Raw genomic sequence first — 17,562 nt, forward strand, 5'->3', positions numbered from 1 at the left:
TGGCTGTAGTAAAGGTAAACGCACCAAAGAGGAATTTCTTATGTTATCCTTGATAATGTAAGCGAAGTTGAAGAAAAATGAACACATGCTCACAGCATTCGCCGACATAGCAAAAGTATTCGTCATTGTAAAGTGGCACAAGATTTTCGAAATTCTGGGGAAAATTAGGAATAAGCTGTAGGGGGAAGACGATTAATATATACTATGTATAAAAGCCAAGCGGGAATAGTAAGATCGGAAGACCAAGATCGGCGTGCTCCGATAAAAAATAGGGTAACGCGGGTATGCAGTCTTTGGCCCCTGCTGTTCAACATATTCATCGAAGAAGCTAAGATGGAAATAAGATAAGGTCCAAGAGCGGCATTAAAATTCAAGACGAATGGATATCAATGGTATGATTTGCGGATAACAGTGCCATCCTGAGCGAAAGTGAAGAAGAATTAAAAATCTGTTGAATAGAATGGACAGTCTGATGGGCACAGGACATGGATTGAGAGTAAATCGAAGAAAGACATAAGTAATGAGAAGTTGCAGAAATTACAATCAAAATTGTTGATCACAAAGTAGACGAAGCTAATGAATTGTGATACCTTGGAAGCTAAATAATCCATGACCGACCAAGCAAGGAGGACATGAAAAGCGTACCAACACAGGCAACGAGGGCATTCCTGGCCAAAAGAAGCATACTAGTAACAAACATAGGCCTTAATTTAAGAAATAAATTTCTAATACTGTACGTTTGGAGCACAGCGTTGTCTGGTAGTAAATCATGGACTGTGGGAAAACCGAAAAAGATGATGGTCGAAGCATTTGAGATGTAGTGCTGAGGGTGAACGTTGAGAATTAGTTGGACTGATAAGGTAAGCAATGAAGAGTTCTCCTCAGGATCGGAGAAGGAAGGAACATATGGAGAAGCCTGAGAAGAAGAAGGTTCAGAATGGTAGGACATGTGTTAAGACATCAGGGAATAACTCATACAGTACTAGAGGAAGCTGTAGAGGGTAAAAATTGTTGAGGACGCTAGAGACTGGAATACATCGCAAAAAAAATAAGAACGTAGGATGCTGCTCTGAGATGAGGTTGGCACGGAGAGGAACTCTCCACGGGCTGCATCAAATCAGTCAGAAGACTGTTGGAGAAAAAAACACCAACAACGACACGCATTTGGACCTCTTTACTGTGCTCAAACGTTATTCTGCAACTACAAATCCCTTTCCCCTTCCCCCCTCCTAACTTTCCTCGGTTATCAAATTTCTCTTCTATGTATATGGAAGGATTCATACTCCTCATTAAAATCTTCCTCTCCTACCACATTTTTATACCAGTATAACCAATTAGTCTTCTACGTGTACAGGACGAGTAAGATTTCGCGCCGGCCGAAGTGGCCGTGCGGTTAAAGGCGCTGCAGTCTGGAACCGCAAGACCGCTACGGTCGCAGGTTCGAATCCTGCCTCGGGCATGGATGTTTGTGATGTCCTTAGGTTAGTTAGGTTTAACTAGTTCTAAGTTCTAGGGGACTAATGACCTCAGCAGTTGAGTCCCATAGTGCTCAGAGCCATTCTTTAAGATTTCGCAATGTTTATGGATTCATGTTCAGAAGAAGGAGGGCTCATTTCTACGTGCTACCACTCAGATTTAGTATTCCCTACGGCTCTTATGGCTAACGGTACCTCACTCAGATTTCTGGTTTCTTGGGTAAATTGAGGCTACGGTTCCTCATCTCACTTAAGATTTCCTAAGTCTCTTAAGGCTAAGGCCGATTTAGGGTTCGCTGAGTCTCTTAGGGCTAATGGATCCTTTGGAAAGGACATGGCCGCTTTCCTTCCACAATGTTGTTCCATCCAGGCCTGATCCATCTCTAACAATCACGTCACCAACTAGGCAATAAACACTAATATCCGTTGCTTCCCTTTAGGGATTTTCCTACGTCTACCCACCCACAGAATGTGGGAAAAACTCCTTTAGCAAATTTTAAGGGATGACAGAGTGCTGCAAAAGAACTTCTTCAGTTAAACAAGTAAGCTGTTTCTAAGGATTGTAGTTTTTGCTAGTCAGCATCGCCCTACAGAGGGCAGCTGACATATGAGTAAGTTAATGTATTTCACTGTCATCGTTGTAAAGACTTTGGTAAATTATAAATTTGTGGGGAGACTGTAGCACTTCATAGATTTCGAGATTATCAGCCAAATACAAGGAATCAAGTAGAAATGTTCTGTCATACCATGTCTTTTATGCAGATAGGTTTTCTGTTTGGATGCTGCAGGTGCAAATGTTTTGTAACAGCCGTGGTAAGAATAAGACATCAATAAGTGTTTGCAGAGAACAGCTAGAGTTATTGTTTCTCTTTCTTTTATAGCTTTCACAGTTTAGGTCCCTATAAAATGTATCTAGCAATTCACAGTGCTACTTTCTTACTTACTGCAATTTGTTTTCATATTGGTTATCGCTCCTCAAGTTTTATAAAAGTAGTTTTTTCCACCACCTGTGTAAGTTTCGTGTCTTACAAAAATTTATCAAAAGGCGTCATCGTGGTGATATTGATTTTGTATTTAGGGCGCTCAACATCGTAGTCATCAAGTCCCTTACTGGATTTCTATATACATATCTCATGGTATAAATGATATCCATTTACACAGGCGAAAGTGCTGAGACAGTTCTAGAGGAACACACATTAGCAAATATCTTCAGAACGTAATGTTTTGTCGATACCTATCCGTGTTCATATGTATTAAAATCCTCCATCTGTTTGTAAAACCGTCCTTACGACACTCTGCTTCTTAAATGGATGGTTAAACTATTAAAAAGAAAAAAAACGAAGGGGCCGCGCCATCCACCAACAGCTCCTTGACTTCCTCTCCGCAAAACTTCAGGACTACAGTCTGAGAGTTCATAAAATTCTGAAATGTGTGTAACGAGTAACCGTGGTAGTGAACAGGTCTCCAACCAAGCATAGGGTTGCCCTTATGACAGCACGTGAAACACATGTAGCTATAATACGTTGACCGGAAGCGGTGTTCCACAAGCTGAATCAACGAGTTGGGGAAGAAAACTTTGTTTGAACAGACAATGTTCTATTCTCAACATTGTCAGTTTCACTTTCTTTCATCGGTATGGCTCGCGTTAGATTCACCCTCACCCGACGTCGGTGGTCGATTTGATTGACCTGAGGTTGTTGCTTACCACCTCCAACCACTCGTCTTCACAGTGGTGGCTGATCCTTCTGTCCGACAATGAGATGATACCGAGCTGGGGGGGGAGGGGGGGGGGGGGAGTCGCACACTGAATCACAACGTCGCCTCTTGACTGCTTTGTCAGCCGCTTTAATTGAATTGAATACCACCTCGTTTTCAACCTGCTGTGTGTTATGTTTGACAGTTTGGACCATTTTTTCCTTCACAGGTTTCAGGGCACTAGGGGAGTCAGAGCAGATGAGAAATTTTCTGTAAAGGGAAGCCAAATGCAATCGATACAGCTGGAAAAAAATAAGAAAACTGTTTATCATTTCAAAAGTAATCGCCATAACTGTTAAAAAATTTATCGTACTATGAGACATGACAGCCAAAGCCTTCATGGAAAAACGTTTTCGGATGCCTATGGAACCATGATTGTACTCAGGCGTGCACCTCTTCGTCCGAAGTAAATCTACGGCCACGAAGAAATTTTTTCAGAAATTCAAAAATATGGAAATCGCATGGGGAAAGAACGAGACTGTACGCAGGATGTGTAAGAGCTTCCCAGCGGTACTTATGCAGCGTAATCGGGACAATCTTGGTAAAATTAGCTCTGTTGCAGAGTAATGCCCACCCACGTGTTGCCAAGGTTGTTTCGAGTACGCTGCAGACGTTTCACTGGGAAGCCCTTACTCATCCTCCGTAAAGTTCCGATACCTCCCCTTGTGATATACACTACTGGCCATTAAAATTGCTACACCAAGAAGAAATGCAGGTGATAAACGGGTATTCATTGGACAAATATATTATACTAGAACTGTCATGTGATCACATTTTCACGCAATTTGGGTGCATAGATCCTGAGAAGTCAGTACCCAGAACAATCACCTCTGGCCGTAATAACGGCCTTGATACGCCTGGGCATTGAGTCAAACAGAGCTTGGATGGCGTGTACAGGTCCAGCTGCCCATGCAGCTTCAACACGATACCACAGTTCGTCAAGAGTAGTGACTGGCGTATTGTGACGAGCCAGTTGCTCGTCCACCATTGACCACACAATTTCAATTGGTGAGAGATCTGGAGAATGTGCTGGCCAGGGCAGCAGTCGAACATTTTCTGTATCCAGAAAGGCCCGTACAGGACCTGCAACATGCGATCGTGCATTATCCTGCTGAATTGTAGGGTTTCGCAGAGATCGAAAGAAGGGTAGAGGCACGGGTCGTAACACATCTGAAATGTAACGTCCACTGTTCAAAGTGCCGTCAGTGCGAACAAGAGGTGACAGAGACGTGTAACCAATGGCACCCCATACCATCACGCCGGGTGATACGCCAGTATGCTGATGACGAATACACGCTTCCAATGTGCGTTCACCGCGATGTCGCCAGACGCTGATGCGACCATCATGATTCTGTAAACAGAACCTGGATTCATCCGAAAAAATGACGTTTTGCCATTCGTGCACCCAGGTTCGTCATTGAGTACACCATCGCAGGCGCTCCTGTCTGTGATGCAGCGTCAAGGGTAACTGCGGCCATGGTCTCCGAGTTGACAGTCCATGCTGCTGCAAACGTCGCCGAACTGTTCACGCAGATGGTTGTTGTCTTGCAAACGTCCCCATCTGTTGACTCAGGATCGAGACGTGGCTGCACGATCCATTACAGCCATGCGGATAAGATGCCTGTCATCTCGACTCCTAGTGATACGAGGCCCTTGAGATCCAGCACGGCGTTCCTTATTACCCTCCTGAACCCACTGACTCCATATTCTGCTAACAGTCATTGGATCTCGACCAACGCGAGCAGTAATGTCGCGATACGATAAACCGCAATCGCGACAGGCTACAATCCGACCTTTATCGAAGTCGGAAACGTGATGGTACGCATTTCTCCCTCTTACACGAGGCACCACAACAACGTTTCACCAGGCAACGCCGGTCAACTGCTGTTTGTGTATGAGAAATCTGTTGGAAACATCCCTCATGTCGGCACATTGTAGGTGTCGCCACCGACGCCAACCTTGTGTGAATTGTCTGAAAAGCTAATCATTTGCATATCACAGCATCTTCTTCCTGTCGGTTAAATTTTGCGTCTGTAGCACGTCATCTTCGTGGTGTAGCAATTTTAATGGCCAGTAGTGTATATTTTTGAGCTCCCCGAAGAAAGACGTTCGTGGCCGTCGATTTCCTTTGAACAAAAAGGTGCACGCGTGAGTACAGTCGTGGCAGCAGCAAACATTTTTCCATAAAGGCGTTGGCCGTCTTGTTTCACAGTATGATTAATATATTAAGAATTATGGCTATTACTTTTTAAATAACAAATCAGTTACTTACTTCTTTTCCCATCTATCTGGTTTCTATTTGACTGTCCGTTATAAATGGGTGGCGTTTCACCTATTCCAGTGCACTATCGCATTATTTCGTATTGTATCTAATGTTCTTGCAAGCACATCACAAGCTGTCACTTAAAAGTGACTGAAATGTGTTCGTGATCCAGTAGCTGGACCTCAGCAGTTCACTTGAAACCTGAAAATTTGTAAGTAAGTGCAAGTAAAACGATACGTTATCTCGTTACGGCGTGCAGTGAAGCCGTGGGCTGGCAGTTCGCGCCCCTGGGCCCCGCCGCTGGTGTGTCCGGCCGTTATCGCGCTGCGAGCCGTCCTAATCTGGAGGGACAGCCTGGAGGTGGAGGCGGAGGTGGAGGGCCAGCGCCCCAGGCTGCGAACTGCGTGCCTGCTGCTCTCGTGCGTGACTGCGTAATGCGTGCCTCAAAGACATTCCTCCCTGCGCTTAACAGCTGAATACCAGAGATGATAGCGCGCCATGCGAGGATATGCGTGCGCGCAACCATTTTCGTGGCGAAAAATACCGCCTGGAAATGCAGGTGACGTCTGGAAAACACAAACACGAAACCAGGGGAAAAATGAGCTACATAGGAACCATTATTTAACAGGTTTACTGGTGGTGCAAGAGAGACTATATTACACAGTTTTTAAATTACAGCACCTTCGGCTCTGTTGAGATACGTACCCCGTTATATGATTCTAATACAGTTGTCATACACGCGATGATTTTCATTGCAGATGAACAACATCAGAACCATCTCGCGGTAATTCTCGTGTATTTCTCAAATGGCTCTGAGCACTATGGGACTTAACTGCTGTGGTCATCAGTCCCCTAGAACTTAGAACTACTTAAACCTAACTAACCTAACGACATCACACACATCCATGCCCGAAGTAGGATACGAAACTGCGACCGTAGCGGTCGCGCGGTTCCAGACTGCAGCGCCTGGAACCTCGTATTTCTCCTACCTTGCCATTTCGCTGCACAGGATGACGCTTGGTCGTGGATTCTTGACCGTGTGATGCTGTAATCTGAGAATCGAAGGAAAATCTGGTACAAAAATTCAGTGAAAAAGGACCTAAATCTCCTGTCAAAAAGGATGCCGTTTTCTACGTGCTGTACCTTTTACATAGCCCTGTTAAGTTTATGTCTTGTGACAGCCAGAGCGACAGCACCAGCAGCAGCGAGTACTGTTTGTATAAAGCGTTTATTTTGCATTTTGTTTACGACCTTCCACTAAGGAAGGGGTTCTATTTGTGTTTATCTGCTCTGCATAGTAACTAACAGTTCTCGATAAAACTTTAAGTAGTTTTCGTGTTAGATTTCTTAGTGTTTTCTTGATCGTTTAGAACAGAAAGCGCCCTAAAACCGTCTTTTGTTTGTTTCGCGGCCGTTAGCCACTAGTCACCTGAATCAGCAGTTGTCTTGTGACAGCCAGAGCGACAGCACCAGCAGGAGCGAGTACTGTTTGTATAAAGCGTTTATTTTGCATTTTGTTTACGACCTTCCACTAAGGAAGGGGTTCTATTTGTGTTTATCTGCTCTGCATAGTAACTAACAGTTCTTGATAAAACTTTACGTAGTTTTCGTGTTAGATTTCTTAGTGTTTTCTTGATCGTTTAGAACAGAAAGCGCCCTAAAACCGTCTTTTGTTTGTTTCGCGGCCGTTAGCCACTAGTCACCTGAATCAGCAGTTGTCTTGTGACAGCCAGAGCGACAGCACCAGCAGCAGCGAGTACTGTTTGTATAAAGCGTTTTTGTACTTATTTGCTGCGCTTAGCTTTTAAATAGTTTTTCTGGGAAAACCTAGCGTAGTTTTCGCGTCTCGTATTTCAGTGAGTGTTTCTTGATTATCAGAGTAGCTCATCAGAAGATTATCTTGGGAATTTGTCACCGTATAGAGTAGGGTAAACATAGTCATGTGTAGGGACTGTGGTTGTTGTGAGCGGACGCAAGGAGAATTGGCCACTCTTCGGGGGCAGGTGGAGGCTTTGTCTGTTAGGCTCATCGAGCTCGAGGCGCAGGCGTCGGCTCGTAGTGGCGTTGGGGCAACTGTGGTGAGACCTATTCCTACTTCGGTGGCCTTGGAATCACATGGAACCCCTGATGTCGCTGCGTCTTCCGGCAGTGAGCATCTTACCGGTCAGCCATCACTCCAGGGTGAATGGCGGACAGTGGTGGGCTCGCGCGTGCCTGGCCGAAAGGCGAAGGTGGGATCTGGCCGCGTGGCAGCTGCCTTACCCCTTTCCAACAGGTACGGGGTGCTTCCTAGTGGTGATGACATCGTTTCCGAGCCACCACAGGGTGCCTCGCCTGTTGGGCCAGTGGCCGATTCTCCGGCAAGGTCCCGACAGTCACAGAGGGCGGGCCTATTAGTAGTAGGGAGCTCCAACGTTAGGCGGGTTATGGAGCCCCTCAGGAAAATAGCGGGTAGGTCGGGGAAGAATGCCAGTGTGCACTCGGTGTGCTTGCGGGGGGGTCTCGTCCGTAATGTGGAGGAGGCCCTTCCGGCAGCTATTGAACGCACTGGGTGTGACCGGCTGCAGATAGTAGCACATGTCGGAACGAATGACGCCTGCCGCTTGGGTTCTGAGGCCATCCTTGGTTCCTTCCGGCGGCTGGCTGATTTGGTGAAGACAACCAGCATCGCACGCGGAGTGCAAGCTGAGCTTAATATCTGCAGCATAGTGCCCAGAGTCGATCGCGGTCCTCTGGTTTGGAGCCGTGTGGAGGGTCTAAACCAGAGGCTCAGACGACTCTGCGACTATAATGTTTGCAAATTCATCAACCTCCGTTATTGGGTGGAGAACTGTAGGGCCCCCCTAGACAGGTCAGGCGTGCACTACACACCGGAAGCAGCTACTAGGGTAGCAGAGTACGTGTGGCGTGCACACGGGGGTTTTTTAGGTTAGAGGGACCCCCCCTTGGGCGAAACGATAAAATACCTGACGGCTTACCAGAGAGGACATTATCATCGTTGATAAAGAATGTCCGTCCTCAGCGACCAAAAACAGGAAAAGTTAACGTAGTATTGGTAAACTGCAGGAGTATCCAGGGCAAGGTTCCTGAATTAGTATCTCTTATTGAAGGAAATAGTGCGCATATAGTATTAGGAACGGAAAGTTGGTTAAAACCGGAAGTGAACAGTAACGAAATCCTAGACACAGAATGGAATATATACCGCAAGGATAGGATAAACGCCAATGGTGGAGGAGTATTTATAGCAGTAAAGAATTCAATAATATCCAGTGAAGTTATTAGCGAATGCGAATGTGAAATAATCTGGGTTAAGTATCAAAGGTGGGTCAGATATGATAGTCGGATGCTTCTATAGACCACCTGCATCAGCAACCGTAGTAGTTGAGCGCCTCAGAGAGAACCTGCAGAACGTCGTGAAGAAGTTTCGTGATCATACTATTGTAATAGGGGGAGACTTCAATCTACCAGGTATAGAATGGGATAGTCACACAATCAGAACTGGAGCCAGGGACAGAGACTCTTGTGACATTATCCTGACTGCCTTGTCCGAGAATTACTTCGAGCAGATAGTTAGAGAACCAACTCGTGAAGCTAACGTTTTAGACATCATAGCAACAAATAGACCGGAACTTTTCGACTCCGTGAATGTAGAAGAGGGTATCAGTGATCATAAGTCAGTGGTTGCATCAATGACTACAAGTGTAATAAGAAATGCCAAGAAAGGAAGGAAAATATATTTGCTTAACAAGAGTGATAGGGCACAAATCGCAGAATATCTGAGTGACCACCATCAAACGTTCATTTCTGAGGAAGAGGATGTGGAACAAAAATGGAAAAAATTCAGAAACATCGTCCAGTACGCCTTAGATAAGTTCGTACCGACTAAGGTCCAAAGCGAGGGGAAAGATCCACCGTGGTATAACAATCATGTACGAAAGGTACTACGGAAACAAAGAAAGCTTCATCATAGGTTTAAGAGTAGTCGAATCATAGCTGATAAGGAAAAGCTGAACGAAGCGAAAAAGAGCGTAAAGAGAGCAATGAGAGAAGCATTCAACGAATTCGAACATAAAACATTGGCAAACAATCTAAACAAGAACCCTAAAAAGTTTTGGTCATATGTAAGATCGGTAAGCGGATCTAAATCCCCTATTCAGTCACTCGTTGACCACGATGGCACCGAAACAGAGGACGACCGAAGAAAGGCAGAAATACTGAATTCAGTGTTCCGAAACTGTTTCACTGCGGAAAATCGTAACACGGTCCCTGACTTCAGCCGTCGCACGGACGCCAAAATGGAAAATATTGAAATAAACGATATCGGAATTGAAAAACAACTGCTATCACTTAGTAGCGGAAAAGCATCCGGACCAGACGAGATACCCTTAAGATTCTACATTGATTATGCTAAAGAACTTGCCCCCTTTCTATCAGCAATTTATCGTAGATCGCTGGAAGAACGTAAAGTACCTAGCGACTGGAAGAAAGCGCAGGTCGTTCCCATTTTCAAGAAGGGTCATAAATCAGATGCGAATAATTATAGGCCTATTTCGCTTACGTCAATCTGTTGTAGAATAATGGAACATGTTTTGTGTTCTCGTATTATGACGTTCTTAGATAATACAAATCTCCTTCATCATAACCAACATGGATTCCGCAAACGGAGATCATGTGAAACTCAGCTCGCCCTATTTGCCCAAGAAATTCACAGTGCCGTAGACACTGGCGAGCAGATTGATGCCGTATTCCTGGACTTCAGGAAGGCATTTGATACGGTTCCGCACTTACGTTTAGTGAAAAAAATACGAGCTTACGGAATATCGGACCAGGTTTGTGATTGGATTCAGGATTTCCTAGAAGAAAGAACACAACATGTCATTCTTAACGGTTCAAAATCTGCAGATGTAGAGGTAATTTCGGGAGTACCGCAGGGAAGCGTGATAGGACCTTTATTGTTTACAATATACATAAATGACTTAGTTGACAACATCGGTAGCTCCGTGAGGCTATTTGCAGATGACACGGTTGTCTACAAGAAAGTAGCAACATCAGAAGACTCGTACGTACTCCAGGAGGACCTGCAGAGGATTAATGCATGGTGCGACAGCTGGCAGCTTTCCCTAAACGTAGATAAATGTAATATAATGCGCATACATAGGGGCAGAAATCCATTCCAGTACGATTATGCCATAGGTGGTAAATCATTGGAAGCGGTAACGACCGTAAAATACTTAGGAGTTACTATCCGGAGCGATCTGAAGTGGAATGATCACATAAAACAAATAGTGGGAAAAGCAGGCGCCAGGTTGAGATTCATAGGAAGAATTCTAAGAAAATGTGACTCATCGACGAAAGAAGTAGCTTACAAAACGCTTGTTCGTCCGATTCTTGAGTATTGCTCATCAGTATGGGACCCTTACCAGGTTGGATTAATAGAAGAGATAGACATGATCCAGCGAAAAGCAGCGCGATTCGTCATGGGGACATTTAGTCAGCGCGAGAGCGTTACGGAGATGCTGAACAAGCTCCAGTGGCGGACTCTTCAAGAAAGGCGTTACGCAATACGGAGAGGTTTATTATCGAAATTACGAGAGAGCACATTCCGGGAAGAGACGGGCAACAAATTACTACCGCCCACATATATCTCGCGTAATGATCACAACGAAAAGATCCGAGAAATTAGAGCAAATACGGAGACTTACAAGCAGTCGTTCTTTCCACGCACAATTCGTGAATGGAACAGGGAAGGGGGGATCAGATAGTGGTACAATAAGTACCCTCCGCCACACACCGTAAGGTGGCTCGCGGAGTATAGATGTAGATGTAGATGTAACAACATGTGGCACGTGACACTCGTCAAGATCGTGAATAACGATAACGGTCAACTCTGTTGCTCGCATCCGAGGTCGCACTCAGCTCCAGCCCTTGTGGAACAGTCCATTTATGCCATGAGTGACTTGGAATGAAGTAAGTAACGAACTACACCTATCACACTTGACTGTTCATAATGGGCATATACAACCGACCCTTTTATAACCAAGAAATATTGGATTAGCTCATAACCTTGGTGTGTGATTCTTTATTTTTAACGCTTAGGCTTCCACAAAAATGAACAGGAAATGAACGATAAATAAATGAATAATGCAAACATTCGAGAGGGATCGGAACAGACGAACATCCGAAAGCGCCAAGTCGGAGAATATGGGGAATGTGGCGGCACGTCCCAGGTATACATCTGTATGGCGTCCTCGACGTTGTGAGTGCGTTTTTGTGTTGTAGGTGAACAGCACGTCACCGATTAGGCCGTTTTTGCTGATTAGCCTTTAATTCGTGGTGGACCATGCGTGTCTTCCAGGTCATATTAAATTTGTTGTTATTTCTTATGTTCCTCTGTTGTAAAAAATGGTGCTGCATGTGTGAAACAATGGTCCGATATAAATAAATTGCAGTCTCAGAATCACTTAAACCAATTTTGAGCTGTTCTAAGAGGCATCGTTTCTTTGCCACGTACTTGACTTTGGTACCTCTATTAAATGCAACAGGCAGGATGTGTCTCAAATGCTCTTTAGTGTCGACTGGACACTCCATTTTGATGATAACAGAAACATTTGAAAAGAACAGAGAGTACGTCAGTATAAAAAATTAAATGCAATATTACCGCGCGGAGTGGCCGAGTGATTTGAGGCGCCATGTCAAGGATTGCGCGTCCCCTCCCGCGGGAGGTTCGAGTGCTCCCTCGTGCATGGGTCCATGCGTTGTTCGTAGCATAAGTTAGTTTAAGTAGTGTGTAAGTCTAGGGACTGATGACCTCAGCAGTTTCGTCCCTCAGGAATTCACACAAATTTGAACATTTGAATTCCTGAGAGACCAAACTCTGATGACCTCAGCAGTTTTGTCCCTTAGGAATTCACACGCATTTGAACATTTGAATTCATAAGGGACCAAACTGCTAAGGTCATCGGTCCCTAGAGTTACACACTACTTAAACTAACTTATGCTAAGAACTAAACACACCCATACCCGAGGGAGGACTCGGGGCCGCGCAACCCGTGGCATGGCGCTTCAAACGGCTCGGCCACTCCGCGCGGCTCCTTAGGAATTCACACACATTTAAACGCACTATTTGTATAGCACCTAATTCTCTACCGAGTAACATGAAAAGCATTGCCTAAATGTTTTATTTCTCACTTGAAGAAAAACACCACGACTGCTGATCCAGCGTAGTATTTCTCAACAACTGACGAAATCTATAACCGACGAGACCGTCCACTGCGGCTTTCGCCACCCAGGAACACCCTGGTATAACAATGGAATTACGACGCACACACACACGTCATTTTTTTTTTAATCTCATTTTGTTCGCTTTTGTTCGTCGCAACTGCTCGGGGCGGACGTCGTAAGACACTCATTTAAGTTCGTTGTTGATCGATTAACTCAGTATTTTTATTACAGAGGGCAGCTACCCCTCTGACCGAACGCGCTGAGCTACCGTGACGGCGTCATAGAAGCCCCTCGCAGCAGTAGGGCTTGCCTACATATTGCACAACATTACACTTACACTGGCTCTTATTTGCCATAAATATTATAAAACCTACAGTCAACATTTCGTTACAAAGTAAACGGCAATGTGAGTGGATTATGATGTTAAGAATTAAAGTACATTCCTAACAATTCTAAGTCGCACGCTGCCTAAATGCCTTTAGCTTCAGTTTCTCAGATATCTACGACGTCTGTACTAAGGAAAGGGGTCATTGTCTGCAATGGAAACCTGCAGAGCAGTTTGTCCTTCACCATCTAAATATTCGGAGTTGAGCAGTTACTTACGAGGCGTATTCGAAAAGTAAGATCTGATTAGGCGTGAAACGGAAACCTCCGTGAAAATCCGTTAGAACTTTGCACAGATGTGTTGGGCAGTGTCTTTAGTGAGCCTGTGATTTGCTTCACGTCGCTCTTTTCAGTTAAGAGCGCAAAGCGATCACGTAGAAATGCCTAAAACAAGCTGAAGCTATGCATTAAATGAAAAAAAAAAACAGTTTACTGTTACCATTCACTGTTTGTTTATCTCCACGACGCGTTTCATAGGTTTAAACCTCCATCATCAGGTGGATTTGCATTTGTTAGTATGACATCTGTGTGTGTGTGTATGCTGTGTCGGATTTTTGGAGGAACTTGTGGCACTGTCTCCAGTGGAAATAAACAAACTACGACTGGTAACAGTAAACTTGTTGTTTCATTTATGTCAATAACACTCACGGTAAAGCCTAACCTAAAATGTTCGCATTTAAAGTGCAGCTATGCAGCACACATAACATCAATTTCACGCGTTTATTTCTTCAAGCCAATTTTCAGCCGCATTGTGCAGGGGCAATGAAGGCGCACCTGCAGCGTTTCCGATGGGAAGTCTTTGATCACCCAAAATATAACCCTTAATTGGCTCCCTCCGTTGTTCATCTATGCTCACATGAACCGCTGGCTACGAAGACAACATTTTGGCACAAACAATGAATGGTAGACTAGTGTAGAGAATTGCGGAAAGCACAGGCGGCTGTTTTTCGTGAAGAGAGTACTGGAAAGTTTGAAACAACGCTACGACAAATTTTTAAGTCGGAGCAGCAACTACTTAGAGAGGTAGCTGGAAGGTGTGGCTAACTGCTTTGAATAAAAAATGTGTGATTTTCACTGCGGTTTTCATTTTGCTACCAATCGGATTTTACTTTCAGAACGCCCCTCGTACTTTTCTCGACTTTGTTTTAGGTGGAAAAAAGTGACGGGTAAAATCAACTTAGTTTATTTATATGCCACTAACATTTACATTGCAATATATCATTTTCTGGTTCCGCTTGTGTGCTTATCCGGTTTGCCGTTGTGGACACCAGAGCCGGTTGTCGGTGTTGGGTGATGGAATTCTTCTTTGATTTGGAGATGGTGCGCTTTTTACCAGGACGGCAAGTGTATTGCAACACCCACTGGAAAGAATCCTCTGGAATGCCTGGCAGGAAGCAGCATTTCCGAAAGAAGTTCTTTAGGTGAAAACAGAGACTGGGCAGTGGAGGTGCCTGAATTCTGTTACTGTGACTATGTGGCTGACAGGGCTGGATGTTACAAAAAAAAGAATGCAGCACTCTGAAGCTCACGCATTTGAGGAGTTGTCCAACAATCCTCGCCGATTTCGGAGAAGAAGTCTCTGGGTTGGAGGCGCTGTTTTAAACCGGTTATCGTTTTGAAAGTTGGGAGCAAGTGATCCTTAGGGATCAAGCACTCTATTTTTCAAGTATGAAGACCTTCAAGAACCTTAGAGAGAAGTTTAACTCTGTCTCGCAGTTCAAAGCGAGGCTGGTGACTTTTTTTAGACCGCATTGATAGCAGTGCAGAAGATATATTTCGGCTCCTCCATAGTTTCCGCGTAAATCTGCAGAACGATACATCGCGTAGTTTGCCTCACGCGCTGCACGTCCGTAAAAATGTGTGGATTCTGACCGTGGATGTGACTGTGATAAAGTGCGGCGCGTGCTATGTGCCTGTTGCTGTTGATATGTAACAATTTTCATACTAAGGGTAGGAAAATAAACATTGTATTTTGTGAAGTTCGACTTCCAACTTCGCTTACTGAGCATTAAATGCACAATTGGTTAGAAAAAGTGAAATACGAAGACCGAGAGATGTGGTCACATTGAAGTTTATTCCACTGATTAGCGACATGACACTACACCAATGATTAGCATTAGAGACCTGTACATGGGCTTTGGCTGTGGAAAACCAGAATGGAGTAGCGGCACCACATGCTCTAATCAGAACCGCTACACGTCGTGGCATGGAATCGAAGAGCTCCTGAATATACTGCTGGGGAATACTCTGCCACGCGGTTTGTAGGAGCGTCCACGAAGCATCAAGTGTGGCTGCGGAAGAACCTGAACATACAAGTTGCCGATCGACCAATATCCCAATATGGACGACATGTTAGGCCAGAGAAGCAGTGGTGCCCGTAGCTCTTCGAAGAAGGCGTGCACATTCCTTGGTTGCGGGAGGGGCAGTGCCTCGGGCTGTAAAACTTCCCTGATGTACCGACAGCTGTTCATATTGCCCTCAAGACGTTGGAGGTTAGATCACGTGTTATATGTAAAGACTACGCAAACCATTGCACTTGGCGTTCGTCCGGTATGCCGCTCGACGATGCTTACATTCCATCCTGTGATGTCGGCGAGGCATAGTGGCACTTGGTTAGACGTATCTACTTCGTATGACGGCTCCGCACCGACAGACCGTTGCGTAACACTGAACTGTTCGGTCACACAAAAGTGGCCGGTTTTGGGCCTAAGTGGACGCCAGCTCTCTGTCGTTTCAATCACTTATTACGGTTCCGCTGTTCTACACGTTCTCTTATCTTGACGTGATGCAGACCATTGCTTCTCAGAGATTCACTTTTCATAAAGTGTACATGTACAGTATCACGTTTTTGTAAGTATTTCTGGAACAGACGAGCTAGAAAGTGACGACAGGCATCAAGAAAAGCAATTAGTGACACAAAACAGTTGTGAAACACTTTCACGCAAGAAAACTGCGTCTGACTAGAAAATCAAAACATCATTTCGTTGCACGTGGTAAACCATATAATAACGTGAAGAAGGTCGCATAGAAGCTAACATTCCAAAGGAAAAGGTAATAACCGTAACAGATAAAAAATTTTTGGTCTGACTTCCATTATTTAAAACCAGTTTTTATTTCGCAGACTTGATAAATACCATCTGATGATTCCAAAATGGTTCTGAAACACGTTTTGGCTATAAAAAGATGTGTTTTTTTGGATAACGGACAGATCTGAGTTTGCATAATTTATTCCGCTAATACAGCTGCTGTTAGAGCATCAGTCCTAAACAGTGTGTAAGCCACGTGTTAAAACAGGCTCAAAGCTTTCCCGAGGTATCTTTAAATGTCATCGCATTCCCATTGGAGTGTTACAGATGCCTTAGACCCACAGTATCCTGGCGGGTACATGAAATACTTGAATAATGATAGCAAAACCAACAGCGTATTGGAATCCAACGTCGTTCATTCTATTTAACACATGCCACCAATTTCGATACCAAATTGTGTCATCTTCAGGCCCCAAGCGTAACCTACCGTTCACAACCGCAATGACAAAGACCAACGAAGTCTTCAGGAGGGGCCGGCCGCGGTGGTCTCGCGGTTCTAGGCGCGCAGTCCGGAACCGCGCGACTGCTACGGTCGCAGGTTCGAATCCTGCCTCGGGCATGGCTGTGTGTGATGTCCTTAGGTTAGTTAGGTTTAAGTAGTTCTAAGTTCTAGGGGACTGATGACCACAGCTGTTAAGTCCCATAGTGCTCAGAGCCATTTGAACCATTTTTTTCTTCAGGTGGGAACAATTATCAAGCATGTACGGCAGCACGTGCAACGAATAGAGTCGTATGCAGCGGGGCTTGTTACTGCTACGGAGGTACGGAATCCATTTAATTCCATTACAAAATAAGGAAGTTCTAGACAGGTGGGAATACAGTAGCAATATCAGTTTAATAAGTAATGATTGCAAAATACTGACGAAATTACTTATAGAAGAATGCAAAAATTGGCAGAAGCACGCAACGAAGAAGATGAGTTCTCGTTCCCGAGAAATGTGTAAATATATGAGATAGCAATGACCCTACGACTTATCTTAGAAAAAAGACTGATGGAAGGCAAACCCACACTTACGGCTTTTGTAGATTTAGAGAAGCCCTTTGACAAAATTTATTGGCATAGACCATTCGAAATAATGAATGTAGCAAGGATATAATGTAGAGATCGAAAAGTTAGGTACAAATTACACAGAAACGAAACTGGTATCGCGAGAGTCGGACACGAATGCGACACAACTTTTGTTTGGGATGGGGTGAGACAAACTGAGTCTTTCCCCAATGTCATTCAATTTGAAATCTGTGCAAGCAGTAAAGAAAATCACACAAAAATTTGGAATAGGAGTTGAAACTGAGAGAGAAGAATTGAAACTTTAGGCGTTTGCCGATGATATCTTAATTTTGCCAGAGACTGGAAAGTCCTAGGAGGATCAATTGAACG

Source organism: Schistocerca serialis, chromosome 2, assembly GCF_023864345.2.
Source record: "Schistocerca serialis cubense isolate TAMUIC-IGC-003099 chromosome 2, iqSchSeri2.2, whole genome shotgun sequence".
NCBI classification, from domain to species: domain Eukaryota; kingdom Metazoa; phylum Arthropoda; class Insecta; order Orthoptera; family Acrididae; genus Schistocerca; species Schistocerca serialis.